We start from the raw sequence: 10716 nt of genomic DNA, 5'->3' as shown, positions 1-10716 counted from the left end.
GGATAATCATTGCTGCAGATTCTCAGTGTTGCTGTCTTTCCCCCTCCCCCTATTAAAAAGAAAATATTCAAACCTAATGCAAAACATCCTGCTGAAAACGTAAAAATTCAGTAAAATCCAATGAGTTATTTAAATAATTGCAAACATCCAGATACTTGGAACACTGACTTGTTTTTTAGCGTTCATTTGTTTGTTTGACTTTAGGTTGATAATAGCTTTATCTGATATATATGATTATGATATATATTGGAGAAATAAAACCAGCAAGTTATAGAATAATTTGGCATAGCAATTACATTAAAGACTGATTTGAGGATATGGTTTTCAGTTTCTTTTACAACTGATTTAAGAATAAAATACATAAAATATGTTATTTGGAATTGGATTGTAACTATAGATTGTTGTTAAATAAAGCTGTTTTTTATTTGTACACTTTGATAAGTCAGAAAAACTTTTAGAAATGTCTATAGTTTGTTGCTTAATAAAAATATCTGAGGTAATTTAAACAGTATATGCCACATAAAATGAATTAATATCATATGTAATTATCAAATATACTTGTATTGAACAGAATACTTCTGCTGGCATATTTGGTAAAAAATATTTTTCAGTATATTAATTGAATTTCAGTATATGTGAAAATTTAATTAATATTTATTGAATCATAAAAGTGAAAAGGATAGATCCTTAAAATACACACTTTTAATTATTTGCTCTGCACATATAGGCACTCAATAAATATTTAAATGTGAATAAAAATGTGCAGAACAAGCAAACGTCTTCCACATAATTGTGATATTTAAAAACACACACACAAAAGAAATCCTCTATTTAGAAAATTTAAAAATAGCAATCTGGGATTTGGAGGAAAGAACTTAAGTAACAAATTTTAAAATGAGAGAACTTAGTTAAATTCAGTTTTTTAAAACAATGCTAACATAATGATACATAAAGCCTATAGTTGCTGAGGTAAATTATCAAACCTTTAAAGACTAGTAATATTAGGAGATTATTGTTTTGGTGTTTGCTATTTATCAACGAACAGTTTTACACCATTATTTTTGTGTCCCTTGCTTGTCTTTTATTAGGCATTGAAATGGGACTGTATGATTTATCAAATGTTTCTAGTGTGGCTAAGGTGTATACTGAATGGAATGGTAATCATCTTAGTGAATTGTAAACCTCAGATCTGTGAAGAGGTATTTCTTTAAACAGAGAAGCACATATGTAGGAATGCACATGCTTTAAAAATATTACTTAATGATGGAAAGGTAACATGATATCTTAGAAGGATGCTATTGGGACAGATACTTTGAATTTTAGTGAATAAGGGTTATTTCTGTGGTTGAATTATCCTATAATTCTTTATCATATTTTTCCTTCTGTGGTTTTTGTGACATTCATCCTTACCTATGTATTTACTTACATCACCTTTAGTTAGAAAAATAATTTTATGTTCATTGTAAGACAAACATTTGGATGACTGATAAAAATTTCACTTTTCATTTGGATCTTTTAGTGGCATTAGTGTTGTCAGCCTTAAGCTATAAAACAATCAGTACTTTAATACATAATTTTCTTTCAGAAAGCATTTTAAAAACACTAGGTCTGGCATTTAAAAATATTAGGTCTGATATGTATTTGGGGGGGAAATTGGTAGAGGTTTATATTTTCTGGTTTCTACCGCATTCTTTCTAATGGTGGTTTTATTTCATTATATTTTGCCATTGATATTCTATTTATAGTAAAGTGAAGCATATATACCAAACAGTGACAACTTCTTCCATGTTGTTAGCATTTTGATTTAAAGATGATGGAATGGGTGCCTGACTGCACAGGTGCCATGTATTCCAGTTTTGTAGTCACTGGCCTTTGGTTTTTCTTTAAATGAGGTTTCTACCCAGGCTTAGTTTCTGCCAGTTACATTAGGCTTCACGTTTATATGCCTTTCACTTAAGAGAAGATGAACTGCCAGGATTATGTATGGTAAAACCAAGTCCCCTCTGAGATAAGGCTCTGGGGGCATTATACAAGTCTAATGTTCTTCCATGAGGTTGGCCCACCCCACTGCAACTAAGAAATGAGATGATTTGAGGGCTATTACATACTTAAGGTTTTCATAGTGGATTAGAATAGCATTACTTAGCACAGGTGTTTCTATAATTGGGATTCCCTGGGAAAATTCAGTACTGTATTCAATAACACTCAGCTTTCTACATGAGTGGAGGAGAGATCTAATGTTAATTTGCTAGGCTGTGGCATGAAACCAGGGAATGGGGGTCTGGCTTGGGGGCGTGTTACTTCTCTCTTTGAAAAGACATTTCTGTTGTCCATGATTAGCACTGGGTAGCTGTGGTTCTTTCTTTAAAATTTAATTTATTTCATTAATTATTATTATTATTATGCCGACCAAAATACTGAAGGCCTCAGCTGAAATCAGTAATGAGTGATTTATGGCCTCATATAACACAAGATAGTTCCTGACCTTTTTCTTGAGATAAATAAAATTTTTGTTCCTCTCCTTTGATAAAGCATTGCATTTAAAGAATGTCTATGCACCCAAGTAGCAGGGAAGACCAAGGGACCCTTGGGGCACATTTCATCGAGGAGGATGGACTTAGAGTGGCTTTGCAGACATCCCAAGCCTTGAAGGCAGTGTCCAGGCATAACAAAGAACAACGACAAGTTATTTCAGGATTAGGTAGGGAATACCTAAGCCCGGTATCTTTGAAATGTAAGGTATGAATACAGGAAGAACAGTGGTGGTAAAGGGATTCAGTAGAAGTAGGGGTGGGAAAGTTGAAAATCGCTGAAATAATTCACAATCATTATTTTACCGAATCCATTGTGAGACAATCAGAAGGACTGATTTTCTGAGAAATGGGCGACTATAGAGCTAAGTGTCCAGCTCTGCAAGCAAAGGCGACTGCGTTGCCTGAGCGTCCCTCTCAGGCGTACAGTTCTTGTCGGGGAGCCCGCCTCTAGTGACCTTGGGTCTGGCCGCTCCCGGAGTCCCTTTGTCTTCTGCCCGGTGGGTACGGAATAAGCGGGACAGGAGCCCCGGGGAGTGCGGTGTCCAAGTTGAGTCGAGGTCACTGAAAGAGGGAGCTCGGTCCTCAGCCATGACTGGAGCGGATGCTTCGCCTCTCCGAGGCCGCCTCCACCCCTCGTCACTGGCCTGGGAGTTAGTGCTTGAAGTTTCGGGACAGCAGCGCCTGTCTTGGAGCTGCAGAGTCTTTGGCCCGGAGCTTTGTACTTTGCTGGGAGAGTGAGCCTTTGCTCGGTTTTCGGCTATTGGTTTTAGCGAGCGTGCAGTTTAGCCTCACTCTTCTCAGCCCGGTCTCGGAGAGCAGGCCTTGCCTCCCTCAGCGGGTCTACTCGCGGGCCCTCCGGTCGCTTCCCTTTCAAGCGGTCCCAGCTGTAGCCAAGGCTGCGGGGTTTGTCTAGACGAGCGGGGAGCCCGGCGCAGTCTTTCGCTCTACCTGAAGGTGGCGACTTAGGCACGTAAACAGAGCTCGGACAACCCGGGGAGGTTGGCACCCTCGCAGTTCAACCACGTATCATCCTAGTTTTCCCGCTGCTCTCAAGCGGGCTGAATTGACGGTTAAAGGGACTTGAGTACAAATGAGGAGTTCGGCCAGATTGTCAGAATGTGTGTGTATCTGTGTGTGTGTCTGTGTGTGCGTGCGTCTGCGCGCGCGGGGGCAGTGGGAGGTGGTGATGGGGTGCAAACCCTCAGCGGAACCCGTTTGGGACGCCGCGAGTCTCCTCGGCATCACCTGAGCCTTCAGGCCAGGCGACTCGGCCGTCTGGCGCTGCAGGAACGCTCTGCAGCGGGAGATGCCGAGATCAGCGCTCAACCCGCAGGGGGACAGAGGGTTTGGTCGCTGCAGCCAACGGTAGAAGATTTGCTAATTTCATTTCAATGACACCCACAATTTATGAGTAGAAAGACCTGGAAAATAAAAACCCTTCGTCGTGCTATGCCCTTCTCTGGGGTGCATGCCCGCTGATCCGAGTGGGAGGGGTCCTTAGGAGTGGGGAAGAGAGGCACCGACAGCGAAAGAATAAACGTGCGACAGTCACACAGTCTTACCTCCGGGACGAAAGGACACGGTTCCTAGAACTGAGATATCCATAGCAAGTCTGCATTCCAGCTGTTTCTCCCGTAGCCTCTTTCCTGCCTAACACAGCCTTCTGACTAACTTGGACAAGGCTTGAGCTACCCCCCCTCCTCCCCCCCCCCTTTTTTTCCTTTCCAGACATTCCCTAAACTCAACCCAGGGCAAATCCAGAAGTCGGTACAGTACAGAGCTTCCATTCAATCGTGGGGGGAAAATCCCGTTTACAGTTTCGCTTAGGCAGATGGAAGAAGTAGATGGTTATGGGACTTTGGAGGGAGGGGTGCATGGGGCTGGCATGGGGTGTTGGTGGCAGGGAAGCGCGATTTCTCTTAGGTCTTGGTGCTGCAGGTAAGGTTCCCAGATTCCAGCTGCCCTCTTGCTGCGCTGCGGTGGTGGGTGAGAGTGGAGGGTGATCCTCGTCTGATTAGAGGGGAGTGGAGGAGGGTGGAGTGTGAGTGTGGGAGGAGGGGGGGCGGAGGAATGGACCCTGGACGGGCTCCACAGACACATTGTCTTGGTTTGTGTCTGTGCCCGGTCTATGCTGCTGCCTCTGGAGCCTTTTGAGCAGGGTAGTATGCCCTAGGCTTTTTCTCTCCCCTCGACCCCCCCTTTTAAAATGTGTTTAAAAAGAAGTGAATATCCTTGTAAAATAAGTTAAAAATCTTTCTTTGACTTTCCATCTGAGATGTCAAAAGGATTAAATAAATGAAACTTTATTTGACCGGGGAGTTTACCCAGAGACTCAACGACATCTCGGGTCTTTGGCCTTATTCTAATTCCATGGTGGTAATTACCCTTCGTTTCTTTAAGTGCAATAGATTTATTGCCTTAGAGACTATGCACAGTTTGATTGAATTATTCATTTTTTTTCTTTGGTGTAGACTGCATCTGGGGACTCTGATGTGACGTGTAGATTTTTTTTTCAGGAACAAAGGGAATGTGGAAATGAAAGAGAGAGGGAGAGAGAGGCTGGCAGATGTAATGAGACGCGGTGAAGGTGTACGCAGACTGGCACTCCCACTCCTCCCTTCTGCTCTCACTGCAGCCCTGGGTAACTCGCAGGCTAACACAAACAGCTTTTCTCCCGCAGCCTGCCCTCTGTCACTGTAAGTACATCAGCCTTCTCTTATCAGCATGCAGATTCCAGCCACGCACTCCCCTCGCTCGGCTTTGCACCTTAGACAGCAGAAGCACATTTAGAAATTAACTTTCCTAAGCCAGGAAGAACATGTCTGTAAAACTTATTTTTGATTTATCTTTATTTTTCTTTGAAAAAAGTTCATGCATTTTTACCACTTTTCCCACCTCCTTTGTGGCGGTGCTGCTGCTACTGTCGCCACCGCTGTGGTCTTCCCAACAGGATGACGCGCAGATTCAAATGAAATTTAATGTTATTGTCTAGCCATTTAAAGTCCAGGGACAATGCCTTGTCCTTTTGCAAAATGACGTCTTAAAGAACACAGAGCATTATTCACAGTTTGTTTTTGGCTTTTTGTTGTTGAAACACGAGTTCTGACCTCTTTGAGGTAGAGTCCCAAGGGCACTGTTATTTGGGAGTTTGGGTTATTTGGTTACACCAAACTTAAATGAAGTGCGGTGGGCTACTGAAGTGCTGGTATGTTTGTTATCCCTGTTTAAGGAAAACAATTGCGAAAACTTTTCTCCGTGCTGTAATTAAAGTTTTCAACTTCTTCCTTTTGGCTTTTTATACTCTTTCACTTATTCTTCGTTTCAGTAAAAGTTCTCATTCCCCGTGTTTTGGAAGTAAAGACATTTATATTTGTCCTATTTATACAGTAGCTATAAAGCCCTTCCTGAAAGAAGTTAGCGACCTTAAGATGTAGATCTGAATCGTTCGCCCGGCCGGTGTAAGGAGACTTCACAGGGAGAATTCGAGGTTTTAACAGTCGTTATGATTTTTGCGTGGGTGCTTTAAATATTAACTTCTTTGGCAGAATTCATTGCGTTGCCCTTCCCAAGTTCAGGCGGACCTTTCTCCAGGAACTGCGCGCGCCTTTCCTTTGCGGGTTCGCGCCTCTTCTCTGGAGGTGCGAGGCCAAACTTAGCAAAGCCGAGTTGCCTTTGCTGGTTGCTGTGCGCAGGGACACCGGGACAGCACGGAGGCAGCGACAGCTGCGACAGGTAAGTTAGCCCCCACGCGTTCGCCCCTCCTTCCCTTCCTGGTTCTCCCATCTCAGCGCCCAGGGTTCTCGCGCCGCGCGGCACTCGGACCCCCAGGGCAAGTGAGCTTGAGTGCGCCTGGATCTTGCAGTAAGGTGCCTGGGTGTCCTCCGCTGCCTGTGGGACTTCTCGGAGCCCTCAGGCCAGTGCGGACCAGGTGGAGAGCCCGGCACTTCAGTCCGCTGCAGCGCTCTCCGCTTCGTCCCTTGCGCTGTACAGTCGTGCCCTAGGCTTGAAAGAGAACCCTTAGGGTGCACCCCCGCCTCCAGGGCCACGTGTCATCCCGTGTACAGCCTGAAGTGCAGTATCGAGACCCCAAACTTTAGTTTCTTAACTTTAGGGATCAGTGTTGTAACCAGCTCCGGGGTTCCGCCTTATCAATCTATTTTGGTATCAGTTTATTAGATAAAATCTAAAGAGAGTTCCTGCCGCTCCAAACCGGAAGGTCCACCGCGGCCCAGTATTAGGGCCTTGGACTCCAGAGATCTTGATAATGTCGCCTTTCCCCTCTTTTTGTCTCCTGCCAGCGGCCTGCATCTGGTTGGTGGGGTCCCCCTTACCCCCCAGATCCCTAATGCCGTGTGATTCAAAGAGATGGATGCGCTGGTGCTTGAAAAGCCAGACTTGTCGCAGCAATTCCGAGGAACCCAGTGGCAGCCCAGCGGTTCCGTCCCAGATGTTTCACCTCTCCCGGTGACTCTTCCGTGAGGATTCAGGCTTTGGGACTGAAACTACCCCCTTAGCTCTCTGCCCAACTCTGCAGGCATTTAGCACAGGTCGTTCGATTTTGACCTCTTCAAGCTTTGGAGAGTTTTTTTTTTTTTTTTTTTTTTTCTTTTTTTCTTTTGCCCTATGGTTGAGTTCTGGGACAGGCGGCTGAAGAGCACGAGGCTCTGGAACCCAGCGCGGGCCTGGCTACTCACATTTACAAACCCCCAACTAAAAACAAACCCCAGAAAAGATTTGGCCCAAGTCTAGGCTAGGAACGCTGGTCTGGGTTTGTCCCTTGGGCCTTGGAGGTCAAGGGGCACACCTGGTAGTTCTGGAAGCCTGGGGTGGAAGGAACTGGCCTTCCAGGTACCAGGCATACCAGGCGTTCTCTTTGAGGGCCTCTAGGCTCTGGCCCCAGGGGGCAGCCTTTCCAGTGCTGAAAGTTGCTGTGGGTGGTGGGGACACAAGATTTCTTGTTGGGGGACTAGCTGTCTTCTCAGCCTACAGTCATCAAGTCGTTTTAAACTTACAGTCCCCAAGCTCCCAATCCTCAAGCATCCTATTTCCTATTGGGGTAGAAGCATCTGGCTATTCCTTCTGCCCCACAAATCCAAGATGTTCATCCCCACCCTTGTTTCTTTTTCCTCTCTTGTCTGGAATTCCTATGAAACCAAATGTAAAATACACTTTAAGAAGCCCATATATGACTGACATCTCAGCGTGTTCTGTCCTTTGTGCTTGCTCACTCTCTCCATTTTCTTTACAGTAAATGTGATAAAGGCAAGGCTTTCTCCCCTTTATCACTTTTATCACTTAATCTGTGGGAAGTCTTGTCCAAAGTCTTGGCAACTTTAGATTGCCATGAATTTTCTGAATTTCTTAGTCATAATTCCTGACCCATCTCTCCTGGTTCACATCTTCTTTCACAAAGTCCCTGTTTATGAAATGTCTCGACATGGCCATGTCCTATCAGTTTCTGCATAGTAAAGACTTTTCCTCCACAAATCTCTGCAGTAGTTATGCTGCAGGTACATCAGAACCTCTCTTTAAGCTTTTAACCTTGCTGTAATTTTGACTCTCCACTGACCTCAGTTTCTGAAATCTAGTCTATTTTTGAGGCCTAGGTTAAGGCAGGCCAGCCTCATGTGGTACACGCTGACTCTAGTTAGCTCTGTGTCTGCTGTTGTCAGAGCCGGTTTTCTCATCTGTTTTACACTGCATCTCTACTACCTGACACCAGGAGTCAGGTAGTATTCCCTCCCCTCTCGGTCGCTCAGCTTGTGTGTACTAAGATAAAGTTCCAAGTCTCTGCTCCTTTAGGCCATTCTGTGCCCTTGCAAATCTTATCTATCCTATACATGCATCAAAGAGAATCTTTATGTGTTTTTTTTTTTTGGGGGGGGAATTTTATTAATATAATTTCCTACATCTGACTTGTGCCTTTCTACATGCTGCCCAGGGTGACAGACACTCTTTTCTTCTTCTACAACTTCCAAGCTACCCCTCTTGAAATTGTATCTTCAAATCTTTTCCTCTACAAAGTTGAGGTAATACACATATGTCACCCACCCAATTTCACGTAACACAAACATACCCATATAATAAGTGTGGAATTATTTTATTTATTGTTGTAAAGGTATAGTTTTTTTTGGTAGTTTGTACATGTTTTTTCTGATCATTTTAATCCATAAACTCATAATCCACATGGCCTGCGGAACATTTCCACCTACAGATATTAAGGATCTCCCAATGCCACTTGCCTTTTCTTGTTTTCTTTCAATTCCTCCTCCTCCTCTTGAAATAAATTTCTCTTCCCCCATTGACTGAGGTCCTTCTAAATGGTGTGTTTTCCTTATTTCTGGTGCCTGCATCTCTTTTTTTAAACTCTCTTGACCACTTCTCTTTTTCATTTTCTTTCATTCTTCTTAGTATTCATCCTAATATTCACCCATCTTTCCCTCTTCCTGGTTTGTTTCAGCCCCTGTCCTTCCTCTTCTCTGTATCTCCTGTGACTCACTTTTGTGGTCCACTTCTATATCTCAGTACTTGTTAATATTCAGCCCATTCCTCCACTGTCACATAACTTTTTCAAAACACAAATTACCAGCCCTCCATTTCCCTCTCCCACTTTCTTTCCTCCTATTCAGTTTGCTTCTTTCTTCCTCTGCAGTTGTCTACCTTTGCCCCACTGCAGCTCGCCTTCCTCTTGACTCCTCCTCCCAGCAGCCCCAGCCCTAATAGTGCTCCTTAGGTCCTTTACGCCTTCCTCAGCCTGTCTCTTTCTCACCCAATACTTGTCCCCATTTCCCCTCTGACCCCAACTCGCTTCATTGTTCCCTTCCAATTCTCTCCCAGTAGTTGCTTCCCAGGCGCCTTCTCCAATTCCAACCTCTGCTCTCGCCGATCTCTGCCCTCTCTCTCCGGTTCTCTCTTGCCTTTGCCTCTCGCTCTCCCCTCCTTCTTCTTCCTCCGGCCCTCCCCCTCCCTCCCAGCTTCCCTGCCTGGCTCGCTGCCTCCCTCGCCTCTTGTCTCATCTTGCCTGTGTTGTCTGGGAGGGGAGCCCTGCCTCCTCTCCCTCGCTCAGATCAATGCCCTGGCCACTCACTTTCTGATGTTGCACGACGGGAAATGCTTTGAATACTTACGACATGGCCGCTCACACTGATTGCCAAGATTGACAGCACTAACCATCGCCTTCACTTGTTTCAAGGGGGAAGCCCCTAGTCACCCCGCTCTGCGCGCACCTCCTGGCACCCCGGCGGCAAACTTCTGCCGGTCAACGCTCCCCCCGCCCGGGGCGGGACACCCCCGCAGACTTGAGTTAACGGGCTGCGCCGGCCGCGGCGCTGGGGGGTTCTGCTCCCTTGCTCCCGGGGCTGTGCTAATTGACCTAGCATCGAGTCCCCTTCCTTAATTTTTTTTTTTATTTGTATCTTTCCCTTTTTCTTTAATGCCATTTACTCCCGCGGCGCAGCGCACAAGGAGCCCTCCCGTGCGGTACCATCCTGGAGCCCGCCCAGGTAACCGGGACGGAGCGAGCTAACTAGAGAGCGAGGGAGACAGAGCGAGAGCGCGCGGCCCGTTTGTGAGCTACCTGTTGGGGAGCCGGAGGGGGCAGGGGGCAGGCACCCCGGGCCGGGCCGCGGGCCCCCGGTGCCTTCCGCTTCTGCCCTTCCGGGCCGCTCCGGGGTTAGTTTCCCTGAGCCGGGACTGAGGGGCTGGGGTAAGGCAGGCGGAGGGACGAGAGCTGAGCGCGCGGAGCCCTGTGAGGGTGCGGGTTGCCGGAGCGGCGGCTGCCCAGCCCGGGCGGGTTTCCGTACTTGGCTGGGGAGGGGAGAGGGGAGGAGGAGCGGGAGGAGGGCGCTCCGCGGGGCCGACGCAGAGGGGGGGGAGTGGAGGCTGAGAAAGGGGCCCGAGCGTCTGTCGCTCGCTGGTGGACGCGCGGATCCCCAGGATGCGTCCCCCTCTCGGAGAGTTGTGCCTTGTTCCGGAGGCGGTGACAGATCTGCGTGGCGGGCTTCTGGTTTTCTTGCCACCCCCCCACCCCCAAAACCCACTCCGAGAAAACACATGTTGTAGCTGTAGATAACTGTGCGTAGGACACTAAGGCAAAAAGGGCAAGGGAGAGAGACAGACAACGCAACCTTTGACAACAGAAAGCTGTTATCGCCATCCTAAGTATTCGTCCGGAAATCTGTCC

The 10716-nt window shown here is 46.5% G+C and overlaps 1 protein-coding gene across 3 annotated transcripts in view; it reads left to right on the top strand.

The window, feature by feature from the left end:
- Positions 1-5049: 5049 nt before the first annotated feature.
- SOX6 (SRY-box transcription factor 6) overlaps positions 5050-10716 on the top strand; it is a 619212-nt gene continuing 613545 nt past the window's right edge. For 2 of the 3 annotated variants that reach the window (XM_043580746.1, XM_043580741.1), the window contains exon 1: positions 5050-5230. The gene's annotated coding sequence lies outside the window, so the exon portion shown is untranslated. Of the gene's footprint in view, positions 5231-8965; positions 10037-10716 lie in introns of those variants that run through there. The other variant, XM_043580744.1, reaches the window with a different exon arrangement.

The sequence above is a fragment of the Prionailurus bengalensis genome, chromosome D1, assembly GCF_016509475.1.
Source record: "Prionailurus bengalensis isolate Pbe53 chromosome D1, Fcat_Pben_1.1_paternal_pri, whole genome shotgun sequence".
NCBI classification, from domain to species: Eukaryota; Metazoa; Chordata; class Mammalia; order Carnivora; family Felidae; genus Prionailurus; species Prionailurus bengalensis.
The sequence above is the reverse complement of the archived record's forward strand: the minus strand, read 5'-3'. Positions and strand labels throughout refer to the sequence as shown.